We start from the raw sequence: 13,040 nt of genomic DNA, 5'->3' as shown, positions 1-13,040 counted from the left end.
GCATCATAACTTCATCTGCAAACTTCTGATCAAAATTAAGCAAGGGTGAGCTCACTTATGGTCGGGGCTTAGCAAGTGGGGGAAAAAGTAATGCAAGTTTAACAAGGTGAGGCTAAGGTTGAACAGTAAGCATTTATTTGGTCAACATTTTATTAACAACACCTGTCTTACTAATAAGTGTGAATCCCAAGTATTCCCATTAAACAAAGGTATAAGAGTATATAAAAACACTTAAGTGAAACCACTTAAGCAAACCATTGGCAGATTATCGGATGTATCTTTATTTCCATCTTCAAGTTCAATTATCATGTGAGGAGTCCAGGCTGCTCATAATCGTGAGCACGACTGATATATCAGTTTTACACTCTGCAGAGGTGGCACATCTTTACTCATGAGTCGCGATTCCATTCTAGCCGAGGTTAGCTAGACCCATATTCACTTCCGAGGTGAATGGCTAGGGTCTCACTATGAGGCTTTTCCCTAGAGTCCTTATTACGCAAATGCTGGAAATGGTCAACTACATAAGGTACACCTACCATAACCAACTTATAGTCTAGACTACAGGGTAAAGCTTTGGGAACTATGCCCGTATCCAATCTGCCTGAGCCGGAACTATAAGCGCTTGCCAGATGCCCCCGTTCCGGTCGTCCACGACCAGCACCCAACATAAGACTTCCCTAGTTATTTAGCCAAGACCAGAGCCATGATAGTTCTCATGGTAGCACTATTTTCTCGGGTGGTCACTCCATGTTCCAATTAATATGCAATAATCTTGTTTAACCATCGGGTTAACAACAATAAAGTAAACTTACCATTTGGAACAATAATATCATAAACAGGAGTGACTGCATAAATTTAAAGTTATAGCAATAACATAGCTACTTAATTAGATCATAATCCCAGGTTAAACAAGGAGTAAGGTTGGAAAGGTTAGGGGTATCTAAATAGGTAACCCATCAAATTATGCACATATATCCAAGAATAAACTTTATTAAATGTATTGTTTGGGATCAAACAGAGTATGCAGAGGGAGAAGTACACTTGCCTTGCTTATTGAAAACTTGAGGTCTTCCACGGATAGGAATAGATCTTGATTCTTAACTACTAGATCAACCACTGAATATCACACAAACAAACAAGAAGAACAAACACCACTCAATAACATACAACATTCACCATACGTAAAGCTAAAAGAAAGCCTAACGAAAAGAGCGTTCGCTTTTCAAAAACATTACACGCAAGGGTTATAATAAAAAGGTATTCTTTTCAAAAATGTGTGATCTATACTTTATAAAACAAGACACGAGCTTAAAATATCTTAATTAAAATATACAAATATTAGATTTACCATTTTAATCCTTTATAAAAGCATATGTGCTATGTCTAAGATTAAGAGTTCATAAGATAAAACACATTATAACATTATTAAACCTTTTTAACCTTATATAAAAGATATATGTTATATATCTAAGGTTAATGAGTTATGAAGCACATTATTCAACATTAATTGATGAGAAGCTAATATATAAGCCTAAACATGTTTTATATGGAAAGATAATGAAACAAATAATTATCTTTATCTTTATTAAGAAAACACATGGCTTATATTATTATTAAGAAAGCTATATTCAAAATCAATATATGTAATAACATTTTAGTTATTACTTTATTTTACCCTTTAGGAAAAACTAAATGATTTATATAACATGGACTAAATGTGATAAAATAATTAATTAAGCCTATATAACTAGTTATGAACAAGTTGACAATAGGTTTGACTAATAAATTATGATAAAGGATAATTAATCTATTAATTATCTTTAATTCTATTGTAGGAACAAAATGATCTAAATGATCTAATTCATTAGAAAAGAAATTATATATAAACTATCATTATAGTTTATAAAAGCAATGACTCTTGTTATCTTTTAATTAAGAAAATATAAATAATCTATTAATTGGACATATATTTATCTTCTATTTTTATTAAGAAACATATGGTCTACATATTCTTTTAAGTTTCTATTTAATATGGTTATACTTAAACATCTATACGAACCTTGTTAAATATGATATCTATTAAAAGGTCATTTTAAAATCAGAAACAAATTATCTACTTCATTAGTAAGAAACCTATGTTTACCAACATATTATCATTTTCTTTATTAGAAAAGTATAAGTGCCTAGTTAAGTCATTTTAACGTTATTATAAATTCTACTATTTCGGTTTTCTCCTTTCTAAATAGAATTTATAAGCTGTTGGAGACTTGTTCTCAAATGCTATGAATTAAGAACAAGGCAACACAAAAATAGGTTAATGGTTAATGCCCTTCGTCCTTTGAAGCATTATTTCCCTAAGGATATAACTATCTTCGGACGAAGGTTGTGAAGGACATACCTTCATCACCACAACATAAACCAATGAAAGACGAAGCATATGAAACATGAAAAATAACATGGATAATCATATGACATCATAATATATATTTTATTATATGATTATGAATGAGTAAGAACAATATTGAATTACATTTGTACCTTCGGCTTGACAGAAGGCAAAGGTACAAGCGTGATGCACAAGTGAATTCCAGTCAGCGTGAACAGTACGTGGGTACTGTTCATCTATTTATAGACACATGGAGCAGCCTATGTGAAACTACATTTATACCCTTTACAACCAATTACAATCATGACAAAAATTATCATGGGCCGATCTGTCTTTTCATCTTTAAGTCGGTGCAAGCCTTCGTCTCAAGGCGTGTCGTTATGCCAAAGTTCCCTGGAAGGTAGCTTCGACGTTATTTTTGTGCTGATCTTCTGAAGGTGTTTCTTCTTGCAGGACCTTCGGCGATGAAGCAGACCCCCAATAGTAGCCCCTTCGCGGTGCTAGATCGTTTTTTGTAACGAGCTTGATTCGTGAAAAAATCTCCAAGGCTTTGGATTGCCGAAGGTCCGAAAAACACCTTCCTTGAGCTCGTTGCCGAGAAACGATTAAAATATTCCGAGCGCAATGTGGCCCACCATTCGGCGGATACACGCCTCGTACCTCCCACGCGCCGAGTGGTCCACCGTTCAGTGGGTGCGGGTAACTATTCAGCGGGTGCAGGCAGCTTGACGATTCACCTTCACACCTGCAACACTATATAAACAGACGAGTAGGTGTGAAGTTACCACAACATTCATTGCCATTACACTGTTGTGCTGCTGAAAAATTTAACCATAGCCGAAGCTTTTTCATTGCATTCTCGAGCAAAGCATCGTTTTGATTTAGCTTCGGCTTAAGAGGGAGATTCGTCAAAACTGTAAAAATCATCAACTTCGTAAGAACTGCAAGAGATTCAACATCAGATGGCTAGAGTATGTTCAACTGCGAGGGTGACCCATGATGGAGAGGAGGCCGAAGCCACCGAGACTGCCCCGATCTCTAATGTGATGAGATAATCGGGACTGGTTGTGACAGAGGGAGCTACTGATGAAGGTGCACCTGCTGCTAAAGCTGAACATGATGACATCGATGTTGATGAAGAAGAGGAAGACTATAACACTCTCATCCCAGCAAAACCCAGCCACTTGGACTTTGGAAAATCTACTATTTCTGAGGCCGATGTGCCTATGATGATGAAGCTTGGTTACTTCAGGGAGACAGAGAAGAAGCTTCTTAGTTTTGCCGGCGAAGAAACCACCCGAGCCGAAAAATGATGAAGAAGTAGTTTTTAAGAGCTTTTTCATAGCGGGGTTGCGATTTCCCTTGAACGAGATGATTGGGGAAGTTTTGGATAATTATGAGATCTATCTTCATCAGTTGATCCCTAACGCTATCGTTAGGTTTAGTGTCTTCATCTGGGCTCTTCGAAGCCAAGAAATGGACCCGAATGCCGAAGCTTTCTGCCGAGTGCATGAGCTGTATTACCAGACGAAGGCCAGAGAAGACGGGCTGCATGAAAACTTTGGCTATTACAACTTCGCATACCGCAAGGATATGAAGGCCCCGGTGCTTAGCTATCACACCAAGTGGCCAACCAGCTGGAAAAGTGAATGGTTCTATATCAAGGCCGATGAGAAGAAGAGGGAGAAGTTAAAGACGATGGTCCTGAGCCCACTGAGTTTAAGCTTCGGACTGACTAGGCCCTTGTGCCGCATGTCGTCGGGGTCACCATGCCAACAAGCTGTGGCAAAATTCAGGGTAGTGGTTGAACAGATCAGCACTAGAGATTTGGTGCAAGAGTACCTAGCTAACAAGGTGTTCCCGAGATTGAGTGAGTGGAATATGTCGAAGCTGAAGGGGACAAAGGAAAAGAATGAACTTGTTCGACTGCCTTATTGCTTCAAATTTGAAAAACAATTCAAAGGGCCATGTCAAGAATGGTTATAAATGATAGAAACTATGTGCAACGAAATTTTGGGAAATTACACTAAAAAAGATCAGCTGATGACTGCAGCCATCGGCACCCGACCAAAACGAAGGTTGAATCGGGTGATGGATGCCTTGGACTTTGAATACCCTTACTATGAGCGATTGAACAAGGGTGCCGAAGGGCAAAAAAGAAAGAGGATTGTTAGCGTTCTGAGCAGACAAGCTGCTAGGATGGTTAAAGAAGATGAAGAAGCTCTGAAAAAGAGACAATCCAGTCCTGAGCCGAAGGTGGCTGCTTCGAAGAAGAGAAAAGCTGCAGCTCCGAAGCCAAAAACAGCTGAGATAGAGGAAGAAACTCCCTCAACACCTACTGCTGCTAATGTAGAAGAAATTCTGAAGGTAATGACTGAATCCTTACCTATCAAGCTAAGTCCACTGGGGCCACAACTGACGAAGCTTTTACAGAAGAAGGAGGAGCCTTCGGCAACCAAGAAGTCTGCTGGGCCAAAAAGGGGGAGGATTATTACTATAATGCAAGCTATTGAGGAAACGCCACCACCAGCCTCAGCATCAAAAACAACAGCAGCTGCCGAAGTTGTTGCTTCTTCTGAAGGTGCTACAATCAAAGCTTCTACTGCTAAAGCTACAACTGCCGAAGAAACTAATCTGAAGAGCACATTATCAGATATTGATAAAATGCTCTTGGATATGGCCACGGAAGAAGCTGCTGCAGCTGCCGAAGAAACCCTGGCCATAGTGCCTGAAAAAGGGAAGGAGATCGCCAAAGATATTTCAGAGGAAAAATGCTTCAATTTTCAAAATATAATTGGTCAAGAGTTATCTAAGACTGAGAAAGAGGAGCTGCAGGAATATGCTATATCCTGTGGCTACCAGCCAGGAGCGATGCTCTTTGGCGGTATTAACGAAGAAAGCTTAGGATGTATTCGAGATTGAACTGGCGCGAAGGTTATCAGCACTCTGTCGAAGAGTGTTGGTTTCCCAAAGCTTGAAGCTGACATCAGTCGCTATCGACGACAGCATATCGTCGACAACTTTTCTATTCTAATTTCATGGTAAAATTTTTCCCTCAGCTTTTTACTGTTTTTACGATGAAGGTGATTTCTGTTGAAGGTTGCTTTACACAGAGTATGCTACTAAGTAAAGCCTTAAGGATGCAACATGATCTCGAAGATAAGAAAAATGAGGTTATAATTGAAGGCTTAGAGAGGAAAATCAAAGATCAATGAAGCTGCTCTTGAAAAGAGAGATTTTGTTCTTCAAATAATGGAGGGTTCACTGGTAGAAGCCCAAGCCAAAATTACCAGATTAAACAGTGAACTCCTCCTGAAATCAGAAAGCTTCGAGCAAGAAAAGAAGAATTTCGATACGAAGCTTAAAGCCGAAGTCGAAAAAAGTTCGAATTTACAAAAATCCTTGAAAGAGCTTCAAGACAAATGCCTAAACTTCGGCAACCAGTGCGTGCAACGACTGAAGCAGGTCTTCAACTCAGTTGGAGCCAGTTCTGAAAAATTTGAACCTTCGGTTGAAGACCTGTCAGGCACCTTTGAACATACCGAGGGCGAAGTTGATGCACTTGACGAAGTTATAGCTGGGCACGGTGACTTCTGTGCCTTGCTAGCTTCTCGCGGCACAGCTGTTGCTTTCATGAAGACTGGTTGCACGCATGGGAAGACCGTGAACATGCCAAACTTCAGCCTGTCACCAGTGGATTTAACTGACATCCCTAGTCTGGCCCGAAGCATTGGAAATAGATTCATAACTCAAATTTGGACGAAGGGTGGGCGGAATTTAGCTGGTGATGAAGCTCGAAGTTATCTCAAGCCGGTACTAAACTTGTACCTGTTGCTTACCTTTTCCTGAGATTTTTATTTACCTTATACCGCTTTGTTATGCACAGGATGACGAAGCCGAAGATCAATGATTCAAAACTTAACAGGTACTGATGAAGCTGCTGCAAAAAGCTCTAGAGAAATTTTGAATTACCTTTGTAAAAGATATTGTAATTTAGGAATCAAACACAACTTTGTAAACTTGTCCATACCTTGTAATATATTATTACCTTTTCATCTGTGTATGAATTGCTTTGATGTGGACGAAACTTGTATTTTTTGAGCCGAAGGCGAAAAACACCTTCCGAAAGGGAAATAGGCTCAAACCTTTTCCTAAATAATTTTGGTGGTTGAATTGCCCAACACAAACAATTGGACTAACTAGTTTGCTCTAGATTATAAGTTCTACAGGTGCCAAAGGTTCAACACAAACCAATAAAAAGTCCAAGATAGGGTTCAAAAAGAAAGGAGCAAAAGAAACCGAAGGCTGCCCTGGTCTGGCGCACCGGACTGTCCGGTGTGCCACCGGACAGTGTCCGGTGCACCAGGGTGGATCAACTCGAACTCGCCACCTTCGGGTTTCTGGAAAAGCCACTCCGCTATAATTCACCGGACTGTCCGGTGTGCCATGCGGAGCAACGGCTACAGCGCCAACGGTCGTCTGCAAAAGGTGAACAGTGAGCTATAGTGCGCGGACAGTTCGCGCAGAGTCAGAGCAGGTGCCAGAAGGCGCACCAGACTGTCCGGTGGCCCAGGCTGTCAAAGCTCCAATGGTTGAACCCTAACGGTTGGGTGATGTGGCTGGCGCACCGGACTGTCCGGTGCGCCCATCGACAGACAGCCTCCCCAACGGCCATTTTGGTGGGTGGGGCTATAAATACCCCCCAACCACCACACTTCAAGGCATCCAAGTTTTCAAACTTCACATTCAATACAAGAGCTAGTGCAATCAATACAAGACACAAATTCGATAAAATCAAAGCCTCTCCATGTCCCATTTCCACTCCAAGCAAATAGTGACTAGAGAGAGAGTTTTTGCTCGTGTTCTTTGAGCTCTTGTTCTTGGATCACTTTTCTTCTTCCCCATTCTTGTTCTTAAGACACTTGTAATCAAAGCAAGAGACACCAAGGTGCCGTTTGGTTCGCGAAATGTAATGTAAACGGTAATGGTAATGATCCACACTTGAATACCGGTGGTAACAAATTTTAATAGGGCGGTATCAATTTGTAGTATGATATCAATTACGGTAACAAACATTATTTAACGTTATTGGTTACCCATTACGATACCAATATGTGAACCAAACGCCACCCAATTGTGCCTATGTTGAGCAACCTCCCGGCTTTGAAGATAGTGAGTACCCTAAACATGTGTATAAACTCTCTAAGGCGCTTTATGGGCTCAAGCAAGCCCCAAGAGCATGGTATGAATGCCTAAGAGATTTCCTTATCGCTAATGGCTTCAAAGTCGGCAAAGCCGATCCTACTCTCTTTACTAAAACCATTGCAAATGATTTGTTTGTATGCCAAATTTATGTTGATGATATCATATTTGGGTCTACTAACAAATCTACTTGTGAAGATTTTAGTAGGATTATGATTCAAAAATTCGAGATGTCTTTGTTGGGGAGTTGAAGTATTTCTTAGGATTTCAAGTCAACCAACTCCAAGAGGGCACCTTCATCAGCCAAACCAAGTATATTCAAGACATACTCACCAAGTTTGGAATGAAGGATGCCAAGCCCATCAAGACACCCGTGGGAACCAATGGGCATCTCGACCTCGACACAGGAGGTAAATCCGTAGATCAAAAGGTATACCGGTCGATGATAGGATCTTTACTCTATTTATGTGCATCTCGACCGGATATTATGCTTTCCGTATGCATGTGTGCAAGATTCCAAGCCGATCCTAAGGAAGTTCATCTTAGGGCCGTGAAAAGAATCTTGAGATATTTAGTTCATACACCTAAGTTTGGTCTTTGGTACCCCAAGGGATCCACTTTTGATTTAATAGGTTATTCAGATGCTGATTGGGCAGGGTGTAAAATTGATAGAAAGAGCACATCAGGGACTTGTCAGTTCTTGGGAAGATCACTGGTGTCCTGGGCTTCAAAGAAACAAAACTCAGTAGCTCTTTCTACCGCCGAAGCCGAGTACATTTCCGCAGGCCATTGTTGCGCGCAATTGCTTTGGATGAGGCAAACCCTTAGGGACTATGGTTACAAATTAACCAAAGTCCCTCTCCTATGTGATAATGAGAGTGCAATCCGCATGGCGGATAATCTCGTTGAGCATAGCCGCACTAAGCACATAGCCATTCGGTATCACTTTTTGAGGGATCACCAACAAAGGGGGGATATCGAGATTGCTTATGTTAGCACCAAAGAACAATTAGCCGATATCTTTACCAAGCCATTAGATGAGAAAACCTTTACCAAACTTAGGAATGAGCTAAACATTCTTGATTCTCGAAATTTTGATTGATACTTTGCACACATAGCTCATTTACATACCTTTGATCATATCTCTTTCATTTGCTATGACTAATGTGTTTTTTAAGTGTATCTCATGCTAAGTCATAGATTGAAAGGGAAATGGAGTATTCGGCGAAGACAAGGCTTCCACTGCACTCTACCGGCATTATTTACCCTTCACTGTCACTCCGCTTCGCTCTCCACATTGGTATAATCCTTCACTCATATATTGTTTGCCAAAGGGGTAGAGAATTTAAAAAGGGCTCTAAAGACTCCATTTTTGGCGATTAATGCCAAAGGGGGAGAGAGTATTAGCCCAAAGCAAAAGGACCGCACCACCACGCCAATTTCAAATTTTTCGAAACAAAGTTGTTTTCAATTGGTATCTTTGAAATTAGTATTCCTCTAAGAACTTCTATCGAATTTGGTATCTATATTTTAAGGAGGAGTTTTTCAAAATTAGTATCTAAAATATTTGATCTTCTTTCTTTTTGCAAAACCCTCTTGAACACTAAGAGGAGAATTTCATTTAGGGGGAGTTTTGTTTAGTCAAAGGAAAAGCATTTGTAACAGGGGGAGAAAATTTCAAATCTTAAAAATGCTTATCAAAATCTTATTCATTTACCTCTGACTATTTGCAAATAGACTTTGAAAAGAATTTCCAAAAGAATTTGCAAAGACAAAACAAGTGGTGCAAGCGTGGTCCAAAATGTTAAATAAGAAGAAAGCAATCCAAGCATATCTTATGAAAGTTTAAATTGGTTTAATTCCAAGCAACCCTTGCACTTACCTTATGCAAACTAGTTCAATTCTGCACTTATATATTTGCTTTGGTTTGTGTTGGCATCAATCACCAAAAAGGGGGAGATTGAAAGGGAAATAGGCTCAAACCTTTTCCAAAATGATTTTGGTGGTTGAATTGCCCAACACAAACAATTGGACTAACTAGTTTGCTCTAGATTATAAGTTCTACAGGTGCCAAAGGTTCAACACAAACCAATAAAAAGTCCAAGATAGGGTTCAAAAAGAAACGAGCAAAAGAAACCGAAGGCTGCCCTGGTCTGGCCACCGGACAGTGTCCGGTGCACCAGGGTGGATCAATTCGAACTCACCACCTTCGGGTTTCTGGAAAAGCCACTCCGCTATAATTCACCGGACTGTCCGGTGTGCCATGCGGAGCAACAGCTACAACGCCAACGGTCGTCTACAAAAGGTGAACAGTGAGCTACAGTGCGCAGACAGTTCGCGCAGAGTCAGAGTAGGCACCAGAAGGCGCACCGGACTGTCCGGTGGCCCATGCTGTCAGAGCTCCAACGGTCGAACCCTAACAGTTGGGTGACGTGGCTGGCGCACAGGACAGTGTCAGGTGGCGCACCGGACTGTCCGGTGCATCCATCGATAGACAGCCTCCCCAACGGCCATTTTGGTGGGTGGGGCTATAAATACCCCCAACCACCACACTTCAAGGCATCCAAGTTTTCAGACTTCACATTCAATACAAGAGCTAGTGCAATCAATACAAGACACAAATTCAATAGAATCAAAGCCTCTCCAACTCCCATTTCCACTCCAAGCAAATAGTGACTAAAGAGAGAGTTTTTACTCGTGTTCTTTGAGCTCTTGTTCTTGGATTGCTTTTCTTCTTCCCCATTCTTGTTCTTAAGATACTTATAATCAAAGCAAGAGACACCAAGGTGCCGTTTGGTTCGTGAAATGTAACGTAAACAGTAATGGTAATGATCCACACTTGAATACCGGCGGTAACAAATTTTAATAGGGCGGTATCAATTTGTAGTATGATATCGATTACGGTTGGACTTAAACAAACATTATTTAACGTTATCGGTTACCCATTACGTTACCAATATGTGAACCAAACGCCACCCAATTGTGTGGTGGTCCTTGTGGGGTCTAAGTGACCCATTTGATTGAGGAGAAAAGCTCACTCGGTCTAGGTGATCGTTTGTGAGAGGGAAAGGGTTGAAAGAGACCCGATCTTTGTGACCACCTCAACGGGGAGTAGGTTTGCAAGAACCGAACCTCGGTAAAACAAATCACTGTGTCATCCGCTCTATTTCTTTGGTTGATTTGTTTTCGCCCTCTCTTTCGGACTTGACTTTATTTCTAACGCTAACCCCGACTTGTAGTTGTGCTTAAAGTTTATAAATTTCAGATTTGCCTATTCACCCCCCCTCTAGGCGACTTTCAATTGGTATCAGAGCCCGGTACTCCATTAGAACCTAACCGTTCGAAGTGATTTCGGGAGATCACACGAAGAGGGAGATGGTGATCGGCGAGAAGCCCACCACAAGCCACGGGAAGGCTCCATCAAAGGAATCCGACAACAAGAAGAGGGAGGAATCACCTCCCCGCGTCAAGTCGCACTGGTGTGGCAACAAGAAGAAGAAAATGAAGAAAGTGGTCTACTACGAGACCGATTCTTCGTTGCCCTCCACCTCCACTCCGACACGCCGTCCGTCACTTCTAAGCGCCATGAGCGCAATAAGTTTAGTAAGATCCCCTTACACTATCCTCGCATTTCCAAACACACTCCTTTACTTTCCGTTCCACTAGGCAAACCACCGGTTTTTGACGGTGAAGATTATTGTATGTGGAGTGATAAAATGAGGCACCATCTAACCTCACTCCACTCTAGCATTTGGGATATTGTTGAGTTTGGAGCGCAGGAACCATCCGTGGGGGATGAAGGCTATGACTCGGACGAGGTAGCCCAAATCCGGCACTTCAACTCCCAAGCCACTACTATACTCCTCGCCTCTCTAAGTCGAGAGGAGTATAATAAGGTGCAAGGGTTGAAGAGTGCCAAAGAGATTTGGGACGTGCTCAAAACCGCGCACGAAGGAGATGAGGTGACCAAGATCACCAAGCGGGAAACGATCGAGGGAGAGCTCAGTCGATTCATGCTCAACCAAGGGGAGGAGCCACAAGCCATGTACAACCGGCTCAAGACCTTGGTGAATCAAGTGCGCAACCTCGGGAGCACAAAATGGGATGACCATGAAATGGTCAAGGTTATTCTAAGATCACTCGTTTTTCTTAATCCTACACAAGTTCAATTAATCCGTGGTGATCCTAGATATAAGCTAATGTCTCCCGAGGAGGTTATAGGAAATTTTGTGAGCTTTGAGTTGATGATCAAAGGGTCCAAACAAATCATCGAGCAAGGTGCCACCTCCACACCCGAGGTGCAACCCGTCGCATTCAAAGCGACGGAGGAGAAAAAAGAAGAGTCTACGTCAAGTAGGCTCCCCATCGACGCCTCCATGCTCGACAACGAGGAGATGGCGCTAATCATCAAAATCTTTCGCCAAATCCTCAAGCAAAGGAGGGGAAAAAATTACAAGCCCCACTCCAAGAAAGTTTGCTACAAGTGTGGTAAGCCTGGTCATTTTATTGCTAAATGTCCATTATCTAGTGATAGTGACAGGGGCGACGACAAGAAGGGAAAGAGGAAGGAAAAGAAGAGATACTACAAGAAGAAGGGCGGCGATGCCCACGTGTGTCGGGAATTGTGGCGGAGCCGCCCGAATTATTCCAACTTAAGTGCCTAAGTCCCACCTTAAAGGCTAGACCACACTTAAATAGGAATAAAACGTCAATCCCTCGGATCTAGTCCGACGAGGCCACTAACAGGATCAAGTACCACATACTCACTCGAAGGTGAGGCACAGAGCAAATACAATAAATCATAAAAACATACATTAAGGAGTACTTAATTTATTACAACATCATTGGAGTTTATCAAAAGTCATGATCATTGTTCGGATTGCAGCGAAATATAACTAACGGTAAATAAACAGAGAGATGGGGAAGCCTGGCCCATCACTCCTCATGCTCCTCCTCTGCCGAGGTAGGGTCCCACTCGACTGTCCAACCCGGTGGCAAGATGGACGGCCAAGTTACTCCAGCAACCATGTCCTCCAGAGAACCTGTAAAATTATGCCACAAGCAAGGCTGAGTATACTAATACTCAGCTAGACTTACCCGGTGTGAGGAGTCTACTCCTCTACCTCTAGACATGCAGCTGTTTGGCTGAGGGGTTTGGTTTGCCAAAAATCACTAGCTGAGTCTAAAATCAAGTTTAGCTTTTCAAGTTTTAGTGTGACTCTCTTAAGACTAAATGTGTACTTAGCTAATCATACATGGTATCAAACATTTAGCAATCAACATCTTTTGCCAAGTCAACACATTTCCACTTGTTACTCAATGTAGCAGCATGGATCAAGTAGTCTCATTAGCTGTGAGAAGCAGACGATTCGAATCGAGTTTTTTTATCCTTGCAAGGTAAACCTAAACACACGACGTGGCGAGGCACTCCGTCCCCACACACATCAACCGT

The sequence above is a fragment of the Zea mays genome, chromosome 3, assembly GCF_902167145.1.
Source record: "Zea mays cultivar B73 chromosome 3, Zm-B73-REFERENCE-NAM-5.0, whole genome shotgun sequence".
NCBI classification, from domain to species: domain Eukaryota; kingdom Viridiplantae; phylum Streptophyta; class Magnoliopsida; order Poales; family Poaceae; genus Zea; species Zea mays.
The sequence above is the reverse complement of the archived record's forward strand: the minus strand, read 5'-3'. Positions refer to the sequence as shown.